Below are 13,957 nucleotides of genomic sequence, written 5' to 3' on the forward strand. Positions count from 1 at the left end.
TTTGGAATAAATTGGGTACAAGGTCATTAATTCGACGGAGAGCAAAGAGGATCGCTAATCGTGTTTGTTTGAAATCCGTACAACTAAGGCGTACCTCCTTAATAGATATAAATATGAAACGATGTCTCTTGCACTTTTAAAATACTACGTAACAGAAAGAAATAATCTGGCAATGTTTATTTTCTAGTGACAACGTTGACAGCATACAGGGGTCGCGGGGTGTGTTGTGTGTGCAGAATTACAGAGAAAATGCGTCTGCTTGTCCTGTCCGTGGTCGCCGCTCTCTTCTCCTGTTGTTTTTTGCTGCTTCGATTTTATTCGCACAGATTACGTCAGAATATTCAACCACGCATTGTCTGAAATGTTGGTCAGTCACGCTGACCTTATCCCCGGGGATTCTACTATCTGTTCTACCCATCTTCGCAAGCCCGGACAGCCGACCAACCACCTCTTCCATCTGCAACTCGCCCCCCTCTGTAACATTTGGTTTAAACTGAGAAATACGTCTACTACACTTAACTGGAATTATCGTAGTACAAAAAGACTACATTTACACTAGGAGACGTCCTACTTATGGTATACTTGAATTTGTTAGAAATGTTACTTTTAAAAAGTAAATCGGAATAACAAAATTACCAGGGGAAAACAGAAAACAAAAATCTGGTTAAGACCATTTAAACGCTTTAAATATTACACTGCTCATTTTTTTTTCAGTTTCTTCAGAACCGAAAGTGAGCAGACACACTTTAGTAGTAGATGGAAAGGCAGCGAAAAGCCGTTCACGTAGATAACTTAGTAAATGTACTTCGCGGTACGGGAATTAAATTAAAAGAGTCAGTTACAGGTTTAATAGCTATATTTATAAATCTACTCAGCAATTATGTCCGAATTCATTATCATTAGTTTCATAGCCGAGAGACATCATGTCGCCTGATTAATATTCACGCCGAATACAGAGGATAGAAACGAATACACTTGCCAAAGACAAGTTGTCATTTATATTTGATGTATTTATTATTATTATTATTATTATTATTATTATTATTATTATTATTATTATTATTATTATTATTTTATTATTATTATTATTTTATTATTATTATTATTAGTTTATTATGATTATTATTTTATTATTATTAATATTATTATTATTATTAATATTATTATTATTATTTTATTATTATTATTATTTTATTATTATTATTATTTTATTATTATTATTATTATTATTATTATTTTATTATTATTATTATTATTTTATTATTATTATTATTATTATTATTATTATTATCATCATTGGCTCACATAGAGCTTCACACAATCAACAAACGATCTGATTGGAAACCTGTGGTGTTCTCTGGAAGCTGAGTGACAACAAGTCATCGCAACAGCCATTTACCATTGATTTTTCGCTCGCAGTGGCCATTGGTTTATACTGGAATTTGATCGGCACTAAGCCTCCCAAAGATTCCAGTTCTCTTCGCGCTTGTCCAGCGGAGGTCTGGTCAGCGCTCTCTCCTCGGTCTTTCCATTCTCCTTGACCCTTCTCGGCTCTTTGATATCTATTTTCTATTGGGGAAACGGTGATGAGACAATGGGAGGGATGCCTTATGGGGTGTAGAACTTGTAGATATGCAGCTTCGGTGTTCTTCATTCCCTGTAACGCTTATTCGTTATATTGTATTCTTGTATTATTCTCCGCATTTTTTTCCTTAATATGTTCATCCGTTTCCATTATTGTTAGTCGTTGTATTTTTGCAGTTATTCCACTGAATCCAATTTCTGCCATTCTTTTTTCAAATTTTTTCGGAATTGTTCCTAGTGCTCCTACTATTATCGGTATTATTTTGATTTTCTTCATCATCCAAATCCCTTTTAAATCCCTGTGTATTTGCTTCGTTTCTCCTTTTCTTTCATGCTCACCCTGTTGTAAACTGGGGCAGAAAACTCTACGATTTGACAGGATCTTGTTAATTATTACGACATCTGGTCTTCTTGCGTGGGTCGGTTTGTCTGTCTGTAGGTCCATGTCCCACAGTATCTTGTGGTTCTCGTTTTCTAGTGCTCTTGTGGGTTTATGTGTGTACTTTTATCTGTACGGTAAAAATGCAATTATTATTATTATTATTATTATTATTATTATTATTATTAGTAGTAGTAGTAGTAGTAGTAGTAGTATAAATAATATTATTATAATTATCATTATTATCATTGTTATTATTACTGTTATTATTGTTGTTATTATTATTGTTATTGTTATTGTTATTTTACTTATTATTATTATTATCGTTATTAGTATTGTTATCGTTATTGTTATTTTTATTAGTTATTATTGTTATTATTATTACTGTTATTATTATTATTATTATTATTATTATTGTTATTAGTGTTATTATTGTTATTATTGCTATTATTATTGTTATTATTATTGTTATTATTACTGGTATTTTTATTGTTGTTATTATTATTGTTATTGTTATTATTATTATTTTTTTTATTATTATTATTATGATTATTGTAATTATTATTGTTTGTACTTTTAGTATTGTCATTATTACTATTGCCATTATTATTGTTATCATTATTATTAATAATATTTTTTATAATTATTGTTATTATTATTCTGATAATTATTATTATTGTTATTATTATTGTTATTTATATTAGTATTATTATCATTACTATTCTATTATTATCATTATTATTATCATTAATATTGTTATAATTATTATTATTATTGTTATTATTATTGTTTTAATTATTGTTGTCATTATTATTATTATTATTATTATTATTATTATTATTATTATTATTATTATTATTATTATTATTATTATTATTATTATTATTATTATTATTATTATTTGCAGGTGCGCCAAACAGTCGTCGAATGTTGCAAGATAAAAACGACCAAGCCCATATGGTCGATCTCCAGTCCGGGGTTATTTGCGAAACTTATACTTGGTGGGCAAATACTGTTCGTCGTCATAGCTTATCTGTTACATCGTAAAACAAAGCAATCTCAGTTTTTTTTTTATTATTACATTTTCACCCCAAACAAGGCACATTGCCACTTTGTTGTAGGGGGCTACTATCAGGGGTATCAACTACAAGGGGCACTATGTAGGGATTTGGGCTGCAAGAAGTTTTATTTTGAATGCAAAAGCTGACACAATCAAACAAAACAAACAAAACTGTGAGGGTATGTTCTCCATTCCGCGAAAGGGTGACAAGCGATATGCGAAACAAGATAACACTTCTATAAAAAAGGTTTTTATTTATTACATACGTAGCAGCAGTTCGGGGGCCGATCAGTCCTGAATGAACACCCAATCAGATGGTTACTCATTGTATCTCCGTGTCTGAGGACGTCGCTACAAAAACCTATGCGTTTTCCAGAGTTGGTGCTAGTAGGAGCAATAGCTCAACAGTGAAAAACAGGAAGTTTTTATAGCTCCACATTAATGAAGTTTCTTTCGTTGTTACGCGTACGTCTGACAGGTCGTACCTGCCTTCCGCCACACCACAAGCTCTTTATATCAATACTGTAGTACCTTTAATGTACGTAATACTATTCCATGGTTTACAGATTATCTATATATTAATACGGTAGCGTGTGTGTTATTTTGTGTGTCACGTTTACATCAGGTTTCTTTCGAGTGACTGTAATTTATATGTTATGGCCTTCCATTTTTGTAATAAATAATTTTACTGAGAATTCTTCATGGGTTTTGGTTTCAGATTCAATGCACTTAAGTCATATGTATATATATATATATATATATATATATATATATATATATATATATTTTATTTTTGAAATCACGTGTTTATAATATGTAAGAATCAATAGAAAATTGACTCTATAATTACATATACGAAATCTGCAAGATTTAAAATATCATTTAGTATATTTTATGACCGGGTTATGCCAGGCGTCCCTGTTAGCATAGATAAATACTTTTGCAGTTTAAACAAAATAGCTACAATATTATCTGGGCGTCTCCATTTACGCTGAACATCCACAGAATGCCAACATCGATATATTATATACGAAAGAGTCCGTTGTGGAACTTCCACATACTCCGCTATTCAATTATTATTATTATTATTATTATTATTATTATTATTATTATTATTATTATTACTATTACTATTACTATTACTATTATTATTATTATTATTATTATTATGATTATTATTGTTTTTGTTAATGTTATTGTTATTGTTATTATGATTATTATTATTAATATTATCATTATTATTATTATTATTATTATTATTATTGTTATTATTATTATTATAACTTATTATTATTATAAATTATTATTATTATTATTATTTTTATTATTATTATTATTATTATGATTATTATTATTATTATTATTATTATTATTTGCAGATTGCTCACGGTTTTAAGATTATAAATTATTCGATCGGGAGCTTCAATTTATTAAAAAGGAGGATAGAAAATGATTACATATTACGAACATTCTATTATTATACTCTAATATAATGTTCGTAGTATGTTATCCTTTTCTATCATTCTTTTTAATATATAATATATAATTGTGAACCTTACGTGAAACTAAAATATACTTTCTCCCTATTTTGGCTGGTATTAAGCGGTAGTATATCTTCTGTTTCTTTTCACGCCGGATAGCCATACAATGGAAATATGTCGAAGACTAATCCAAGTATTTGGAAATAAATCGTAATAACCAGATATATTCTGACACTACATTGAACAGATTTTTAAGATAAATATTTTTATAGATTTAACAAAAAAAAAGATAAAATAATATCGAGGGTTCGCTATAGATAATGCAAGCCCACACACTGCCCAACAGCAAAATATTATAAATGGAAAGCGAACCCTCACACACTACCAAGCAGAAAAAATATTACATATGAAAAATGTACACTCACACACTGCGCAGCAGAAAAATATTACATATGGAAAGTGAACCCCCACACATTGGCCAGCAAAAAATATAACATATGGAAAGTGAACCCACACACTGCCCAGCAGCAAAATATTACAAATGGAAAGTGAACCCTCAAACACTGTCCAGCAGAAAAACTTTACATATGAAAATGAACCCCCACACACTACCCATAAGCAAAATATTACATAGTGAAGGTGAACCCTCACACACTGCCTAGAAGCAAAATATTCCATATGTATAGTATACCCTCACACGCTACTCAGCAGCAAAATATTACATATGAAAAGTGAACCGCCACAAACTGTCCATCAGAAAAAAATATTACATATGGAAAGTGAACCGCCACAAACTGTCCAGCAGCAAAATATTACATATGGAAAGTGAACCGCCACAAACTGTCCAGCAGCAAAATATTACATATGAAAAGTGAACCGCCACAAACTGTCCAGCAGCAAATTATTACATAGTGAAAGTGAACCGTCACAAACTGTCCAGCAGCAAAATATTACATATGAAAAGTGAACCGTCACAAACTGTCCAGCAGCAAATTATTACATAGTGAAAGTGAACCGTCACAAACTGTCCAGCAGCAAAATATTACATATGGAAAGTGAACCGCCACAAACTGGACAGCAGCAAAATATTACATATGAAAAGTGAACCGCCACAAACTGTCCAGCAGCAAAATATTACATAGTGAAAGTGAAACCCCACAAACTGTCCAGCAGCAAAATATTACATATGAAAAGTGAACCGTCACAAATTGCCCATCAGCAAAATATTACATATGGAAAGTGAACCGCCACAAACTGGACAGCAGAAAATTATTACATATGGAAAGTGAACCCCCACAAACTGGAAAACAGCAAAATATCACATATGAAAAGTGAACCGCCACAAACTGACCAGCAGCAAATTATTACATATGAAAAGTGAACCCCCACAAACTGGACAACAGCAAATTATTACATATGGAAAGTGAACCCCTACACTACCAAGCAGCAAAATATTACAAATTGAAAATTAACCAGCACAAACTGCCCAGCAGCAAAATATCACATATGAAAAGTGAACCCGCACAAACTACCCAGCAGCAAAATATTACACAGGGAAAATGACTCCCCCTCACAAACTGCCCAGCAGCGAAATTTTACACATGGAAGGTGACCCCTCACAAACTGCACAGCAGTAAAATATTACATATAGAAAGTGAACCCCCACAAACTGCCCAGCAGTAAAATATTACATATGGAAAATGAAACCCCACACACTGCCCAGCAGTAAAATATTACATATGGAAAGTGCCGCTGTGGAATTTCCACATGTCTCGTTAGTATACATGAGTAAAATAAACAGAACAGTAGAAGAAATGAAAGCCAATTCCCGACAGAAGGGCAAACGTACATAGAATCTAAACAGCAGGACGGCATTGACTCAATGGGCAAGGGCGGAGAGGAAGAGAAGAAGACGTCACAACACTTTTTAGGAATTTCCTTAACTCTTTGCGCCATAAACTAAACGAAAATTTCATTAGACAGGTTCATTTGCATTGTTTCTATTATTCAGACTACTGCCCTAATCTTACGGAACATTCTGACCGATATAACCTACCTTTTTCAGGGAATTTGTTAGTCGAACTCAGGAACCTTTTGTCAAACTGCAAACACTTTGAAGATAACTAGTTAATTGACCGGCGTAGGATCCAACAGCCATGGCCTGATAAGAATCATAAACCATTCGTCATTGCATTCTTCGTATCGCCTTAATTGTGTATCAAAGAGTAACATTTTCAAATTAATTTAACATAGTATTTTATTAATTACGTCTTTCAAAGAATTATAGAATGTGTTCAGCATAATTAAGACATCTTTCCGAGTCCAATAAAAAGATTCTAGAGTTTGGCAAAATACACCTGAAGAAGGTCGGAGTTTACATCGGTCAAAACATTGTACGAATAACTCGTAGGATGAGAACAACAGTCCGAACAATCTAAATAGTTAAAATTATGAATCCTTATCTTAAAAATGGAGAAAACATAACATGGATTTTACTTTAAATATGTTATTATTGAAAAATGAGTCCGTTTCTGAAATGAATTTTCTTTTCATTAATGTAAGAAAATTTTTAATTATGGATGTCGCTCTAGACATAACATGAAGCCATTTGATGTAAAGAGTTTAAAAATAAACTAAAAAATACTACCTCAGCGTCCAATACATTTCAAACGATATGTTATGGAATAGGTTCTCGCCAGGAAAGCAGAAATATTTCCCTCGTTGTCAGAAATATTGCTCATGGAATATGAAGGCTAAAGAACAAGATAAAAGAAGGGAGAGATACCTGGTTACCGAATTTTCTACTCTACTTAACATTACAAGAATAAAAATTAGTATTAATGCCTTTGGAAGCATCATTTAAAATTTAAATACCTTGAATCCACAGACTAAACTGTTTTAGAACACGCTAAGATGTAAAAATGTTATTAAAGACAAGAATATTTTTGCGATTATTTTTTTTTTGAATTTTACACATTTCTTATTAATTTATGTCTATCGCCAGAGAACGAATAAGGTATATTGCTTGCTTTTCCTTGCAAGTAAACACTTTGTGCTGTTATGTTTGATGCAGTTGTTGATGTCATTGTTGTTGTTTTTTTTGTTGTTGTTCAACCCATAACGTTTCAGGAGACTCTTCTATGTGAGCCAATACAGCTACTGACATAATTCATGTAACAGTGTAGTGTATGAGCGTATTTGAAAGATTTCATTTTTACCCCGTTAATTTATAGCGTGCTTTCGTATTTTGTTTTTATTGTTATAACTTATTGTTCATTTATATGTTCGTCTTTGTGCGTCTTTAGCGAAAGTTTTATTTTGTTATGATTCAAAACATCCGAAAGATGATTCGCTGAAGCGGAAGAGGGTGGGAGAGGCGTACAAAACGCGCGCCTTTATTTCCCCTACAATGCTCATCAATCAAGTTGATGTGTATAACGAACGCGAGAGAAATGAGGAAGTCCTAAACCGTTATAAATGCTTAGGCATGTCTTCCACGTCGGTTATATTAAGCACTTCGGGACGATGGATTTTCGCCGGGAATGTTCTACCGAGCATGCTTACACTCAACCCCGTTCCACTTAGGCGAACCCCTATCTTTCTCCGACTATAACTCTCCTTGCACCATCTAGAAATTTTCTCAACTGATATTAACAGTCTCATCATGGTTAATAACTATGATGGCTGACGTGAAATTAGAACGGGCTGACTTGTCCACTTCTTTGTTTTCTGTTATCCTTGCAAAGGGGAGGGATCCAAGTAATAACTGAGCAAACATGTGCCCGCAGACAGCGCGACTGCCACTACAAGATTCATGCGATAAAGGGCGGGAAACAATGAAATGGCGGGAAAAAAGAATGGCGATTCATCTTCCGCAGTTTGCTGTCTCCAAAAATGAACCCAGAAGAACTATAGTTCTTCGACCCCACTTCTCTCTGTTCCTAACCCACTATTTTCCTCTTGTCATTGTGTCGTGTTATTTAAACACTGCTGGCCGTAGTAAAGAGGGGTGAGTATGCGCTCGTAAGATCGTGTATCACCGACGATAGCTAAAGCTAAGACCGGGGTATATTTCTGTCGGTTGGTAAGGGTTAGGGTTAGATTTCATTAGTTATGTACCGTGCAAAGTCAAATTAATTGAGACATAGATCATGAATTAATGCAATTTCGATGACATATAAAGATTTCGGTTTATTCTAAATTGCCCACCACAAGATATGTTTATATAAACTTTGTAGCATGAATTTAAATACGATTGTTCAATTATTGTTTTTTTCTAAAAATGTTCATATATGTACTTTAATTTACACATAACATAAACGTTTGTTTGGTTGCTTCTATTTCCGTATTTTACATATTTTTGTTTTCTTTTATTAATGCAAATATTGCGTTAATCCTATATATGAGAGTAGTCCTAAAATTAAATCTCCTTGTATTTGCTCAGTAAAGTTGAATAGATATGAAGACAAAATTAATACAATTAAACCGAGCGATCTCATTTGCTCAACCGATGATTATTATTATTATTATTATTATTATTATTATTATTATTATTATTATTATTATTGTTGTTGTTGTTGTTGTTGTTGTTGGTATTATTATTATTATTATTATTATTATTGGCTCACATGGAGCTTTCACACAAGTCAACAAAAATCTGATTGTAGACCTGTGGTGTTCTCTGGAAGCTGAGTGACAACAAATTTCCTCAGACGTCCAGCTCTCTCCACCTCGTCGATAGCATTTGCAAAAAAATTTGCGTCATCGCAACAGCCACATAACATTGATTTTACGCTCGCAGTGGGCATTGGTTTATACTGGAATTTGAGTAGCACTAAGCCTCCCCAAGGTCCCAGTTCTCTTCGCGCTTGTCCAGCGGAGGTCTGGTCAGCACTCTCTCCTCGGTCTTTCCATCATCCTTGACCCCTCTCGGCTCTTTGGTATCATTTTTCTATTGGAGGAACGGTGATGAAACAATGGCAGAGGATGCATGATGAGGGCGTAGAACTTGTAGATATACAGCTTCGGTGTTCTTCCTTCCCTGTAACGTTATATAGTCTTGTTTTATTCTCCGCATTCAAGGGTTTCCTTAATATATCAGCAGTTTTCTTTATCGTTAGTCGTTGTATTTTTGCAGCTATTCCTCTGATTCCAATTTCTTCTTCTTCTTCTTCTTCTTCTTCTTCTTCTTCTTCTTCTTCTTCTTCTTCTTATTATTATTATTATTATTATTATTATTATTATTATATCGCATCCATCATTCGCAATGCACTTTTTGTTAGTAATGAAAGATGGCTATACATCAACTTCCGGTCGCGCTTTTTTATCGGAGAGTTGCTCCAAATGTAAAGCCGCTTTCATATGTTTTTATTTTACTCACAAAGTTAAGGACCTATGAAAATGTGAGTGGTCCCATTCATTCGAGGGACCGTTTGTGCTTCAGGATTTTTATTCTACATAATCACCTCTATTTACAATGATCCTATGGCAGGTTTTCTAACGACGCATACTTGCTTCTAACCCCCTCCAGGGCAGTGGTTGTTTCTTAGATGCTCACACCATCGATATCTGCAATATTCACATACGACTTTCAGGTCGCAAATGTACGAATTCAGTCCGTCGGTCACGCAGAATTCACGTTTCGGGTTTTGTTTCTTGATGATGAGGAAAATTCCAGGTCATCCCCTGTTAACGACACACACACACACACACACACACACACACACACACATATATATATATATATATATATATATATATATAATTATGTAATCCCTTGTGCTTTTCACTGATATTAACTTTGAAGTGGCATTATACGGCTACTTGAAATCCAGGAATTCTGACTCATTTATTTTTATAACAAATTCTTTCTAAGATTACACTGAAAAGTGTATTAAATGGTTAGTGCCGAGAATAAAAGTGTTAGGTTTTCCTTTAAATCTTTTCGTATCAACTACATCGGACAATCCTCAGTTCGAAATGAAACAGAAACTGGAACCTTTTTGCATGTAAATTTTCTTGTTAACTTTGCAAGAAAAAAACAAACTACTAAACGGTTGGAGCAATCACTAATTTTATTCTTAAGAAGGATGCAATCCTTTGTAAAAAAAAAATAGTCGATTGTTTTAATGTATTTCTGTTATTTTTATTTATGTATTTAATTTAAACCAACTACCTAGAAAAATAATCTCATAATTTTCCAATATATATTTTCAATTATTTATTAATCTTTATTTATCAAGAAACTGATCGCTGTCTTCATTTATTTAAAATTTTTAATTTATTACGAAACGGTTTAATTTAAAAAAGCTTACCCGTTTTCCATTTTATTACTTAATCTGGAAAAAAAAAAACTACGCAAAAATTATTTTTTTTGCAAACTACAGAACAACGCATTTGTATCTAATTATTATTTTTACTAACAGGGTCCGTTCAAATTAAACGGAGTCAGAAATATGTTTAATTAAATGGTATTTTTGCATAAAGTTGATATATTTCTGGGTAGTGCAACATATTTGTGTTTTGGACATTATAAAATAAAATGTTAGCAGAATAAACTGTTTCAAATCATGTCAATTTCAGAGATTTTCACGTGGAAAATATGTGGGCAAACCTGGTCATGAAAAATAGAATGCTTTCCTTTTAATATAGGTTCGTTTTCGAACACCTAACATAAAATAACGTTGGAACAAGCAGAAAATATCTCTCAAAATTATTGTTTTAATATAAATTTATATATATATATATATATATATATATATATATATATATATATATATATATATATATATATATATATATATAAGTGACCACCTTGCCCGTCTGTCTGTCTGGAGAAGGATCTCTACTGTACTCATTTGCCATTTCCGGGTCTACAGACATGACATTTGATATATAGCGCAATTAGAACTATGGAAGAAATTCGATTTAGTCTTTACACAGCACACATATTTTTTAAGCAAGTAAACATTTAAAAAAAAATTAGAACTCAGCAGACGTACGTGCTCTTCTGCGCATGCGCAAATATACATATCTGGGTTACCTCTTAGCTTTTTATATGCGTCTGGGTGTAGCACAGAGGAAAATGAATTATGCAGGAAATATGCATGTTTGTTTTTGTTTTGGATTGTGGCGGATGGCACCCTGATCATTTCTGAGGACTGGGAATGATAACTAAATATATGATCCAATATAATTATCAATAGTATATTGAGTTTATATTAACAAATACGAAATCTGCATGATTTAAAATATCAGATTTAAGCGTAGGGCCGGAATATGCCGATAGTTTACAATTATATATTGGATAAACATAAAAAGCAATAGACAAGTGACACTAAAATAATAAATAGAAAATCTGCATAAATTAAATACTACCGGGTTGTCCGCTACTTTATTTCTTAATTGAAGAAAATATCACAAACTACCTATTTTCATTTATATTATATATATATATATATATTAAAAGGACGTGTTTGTTAAACTAAAAACTTCGTCTCTATTTTTTCTTTAATGAACGCTAAAAAAAAAAAAGCCAAAATGCAGAAATGCCGGAAGTTGAGTTCTTTACTCGAGGTTTGTTATTTTGTAATTACATTAGTCCAAATGACATAATCTGTTATAAAAGAGACATACTAACCTACATTTGTACAAAATGATTAAGTGGTGAAATATAACCCTAATTTATGCCATGAGTATAATAGCGCCTTAGGAAAACAGGGCGACCATACGGCATCTGTATGTGCTAGTGTAAGGTTCATTAACATACTGAGTGTTGCCACGTATAAGAACTATAGTACCGAGTATATATTTTAGTCATATCCTATTTAAAAATAACCGAATATATTAAGTTGTTACAATTTTCCTAAAAGTGTACAATATTTTACATTTTTGGGAGCATAAGACATACACATGGTCATCTATGTAATTCAAACATCGAGATAAAATATCATAGTTTAAAGGGACTAACTCATAGATTAAATAAAAAGTACTTCTGTTTTTAAACGCAGCTTATTTTTGTTAAATTAATAATTAAACAGTAAATTAAATTATTATAAGTTCTTGCTATGCTGTTGTTAATGTTCTTATTTTGTTTCAAAATATGCAAGAAAAAAATTGAATCAATCACATGCATTTGGCACTGCACTATTAGATATATGCTATAGATGCTTGATGTATAGCTGTATAAATAAATGTGTTCATACAAGTCAAAGTTATGTCCTTGACCATCAATCAGAAAGAAAGTACGCAAAAGGCTTTTTTTTCTGATTTCCTGCTTTGTCGGAATAGAGCAATGGTATTTTATGTTTTAGATGACTACAGGTTTTGCCTTTTCTTTATAAGGGGTTAGTTTCTGCCTGATCGCCTAAAGCGTCACTTCCGGAGACTGCCATGTGAACGGCATATACAAGTATTCTGCCTTAATTATAGTTTACAGGTTTTTTAAAATCACACTTGACTTGAACAAGAACTGAATAAAATATTAATATAAAAGGCACGAAACCGCGTTAATCTAAATTGAAACAAATTAGGCATGTTTTCATTAATCAATCTGCACTGTATAAGAAATGCCATAGCGGATTTCGTTAGCTCTGACGATTTGTACACATGTGCGTCCGTGCACAGTTTATCAGAAAATATATTACCGAACTGACTAAAATATTGTATGAACATTTTCTATGACCAAGTATAATAAAGTAAGTATTATAGTATGTTGGATAAACAATCAGAGGTGAATAGGGATTAGTGATCACAAGAATACTGTTATTCTAGAAGTTTTCCTTGAGCCTATGGAGCCGATTTGACTGGACTTTTCTCTTGCATTTGATCATGATACAAATCCATACAATATTTCAGCCAGATCAGCTGAATGCTGTTCAAGAAAAAGTGGAGTTCGAATATTAATCAATAGTATTCTTCAACTGCACAGCAGACATACACCATAATACAGTTCACCGCCCTTGGTCGCCCTTTGGGGCTCGTGGCGCACTGGATAGAGACGTTGAATCTCTATGGTTCCAGCTGAGAAGTGCCTGAATATAACGGTTTCAATCGTAGCCAAAGCCGGCCAGAGGCTTATCTGGTCAAAAACGTGGTGAGCCGACAACAACTATGGTTGTCAGTAATTGCTGAAAATGCAGTAAGGAGATTCGGAGTTCCTATCCAGTCGCGGTTACCACCTGACAAAGGCCAGAGGAATAGTTGACTGAAACGTCGTGGAACAACTAATAAAAAGATGAGGATGATAGTCCGAAATAAATGAATTAACAAAAATCTTTATTATTCACAATCCCAGCAAAATTTACAAAGTCATTCCTTATATGAGGAGGAGGGTCTCGCTTAGTAATACCTCATATTTTATCCCACTCGAATGCATAAGAGAGGCCTGAAAATGGAATTGCTATGATGGCCAAACTTATGCATTCTGCGCTGAATATTTACCTTTCTGTTGTA

This window comes from Euprymna scolopes, chromosome 34 (assembly GCF_053919585.1).
Source record: "Euprymna scolopes isolate OS-2025 chromosome 34, ASM5391958v1, whole genome shotgun sequence".
Classification (NCBI taxonomy): Eukaryota; Metazoa; Mollusca; class Cephalopoda; order Sepiida; family Sepiolidae; genus Euprymna; species Euprymna scolopes.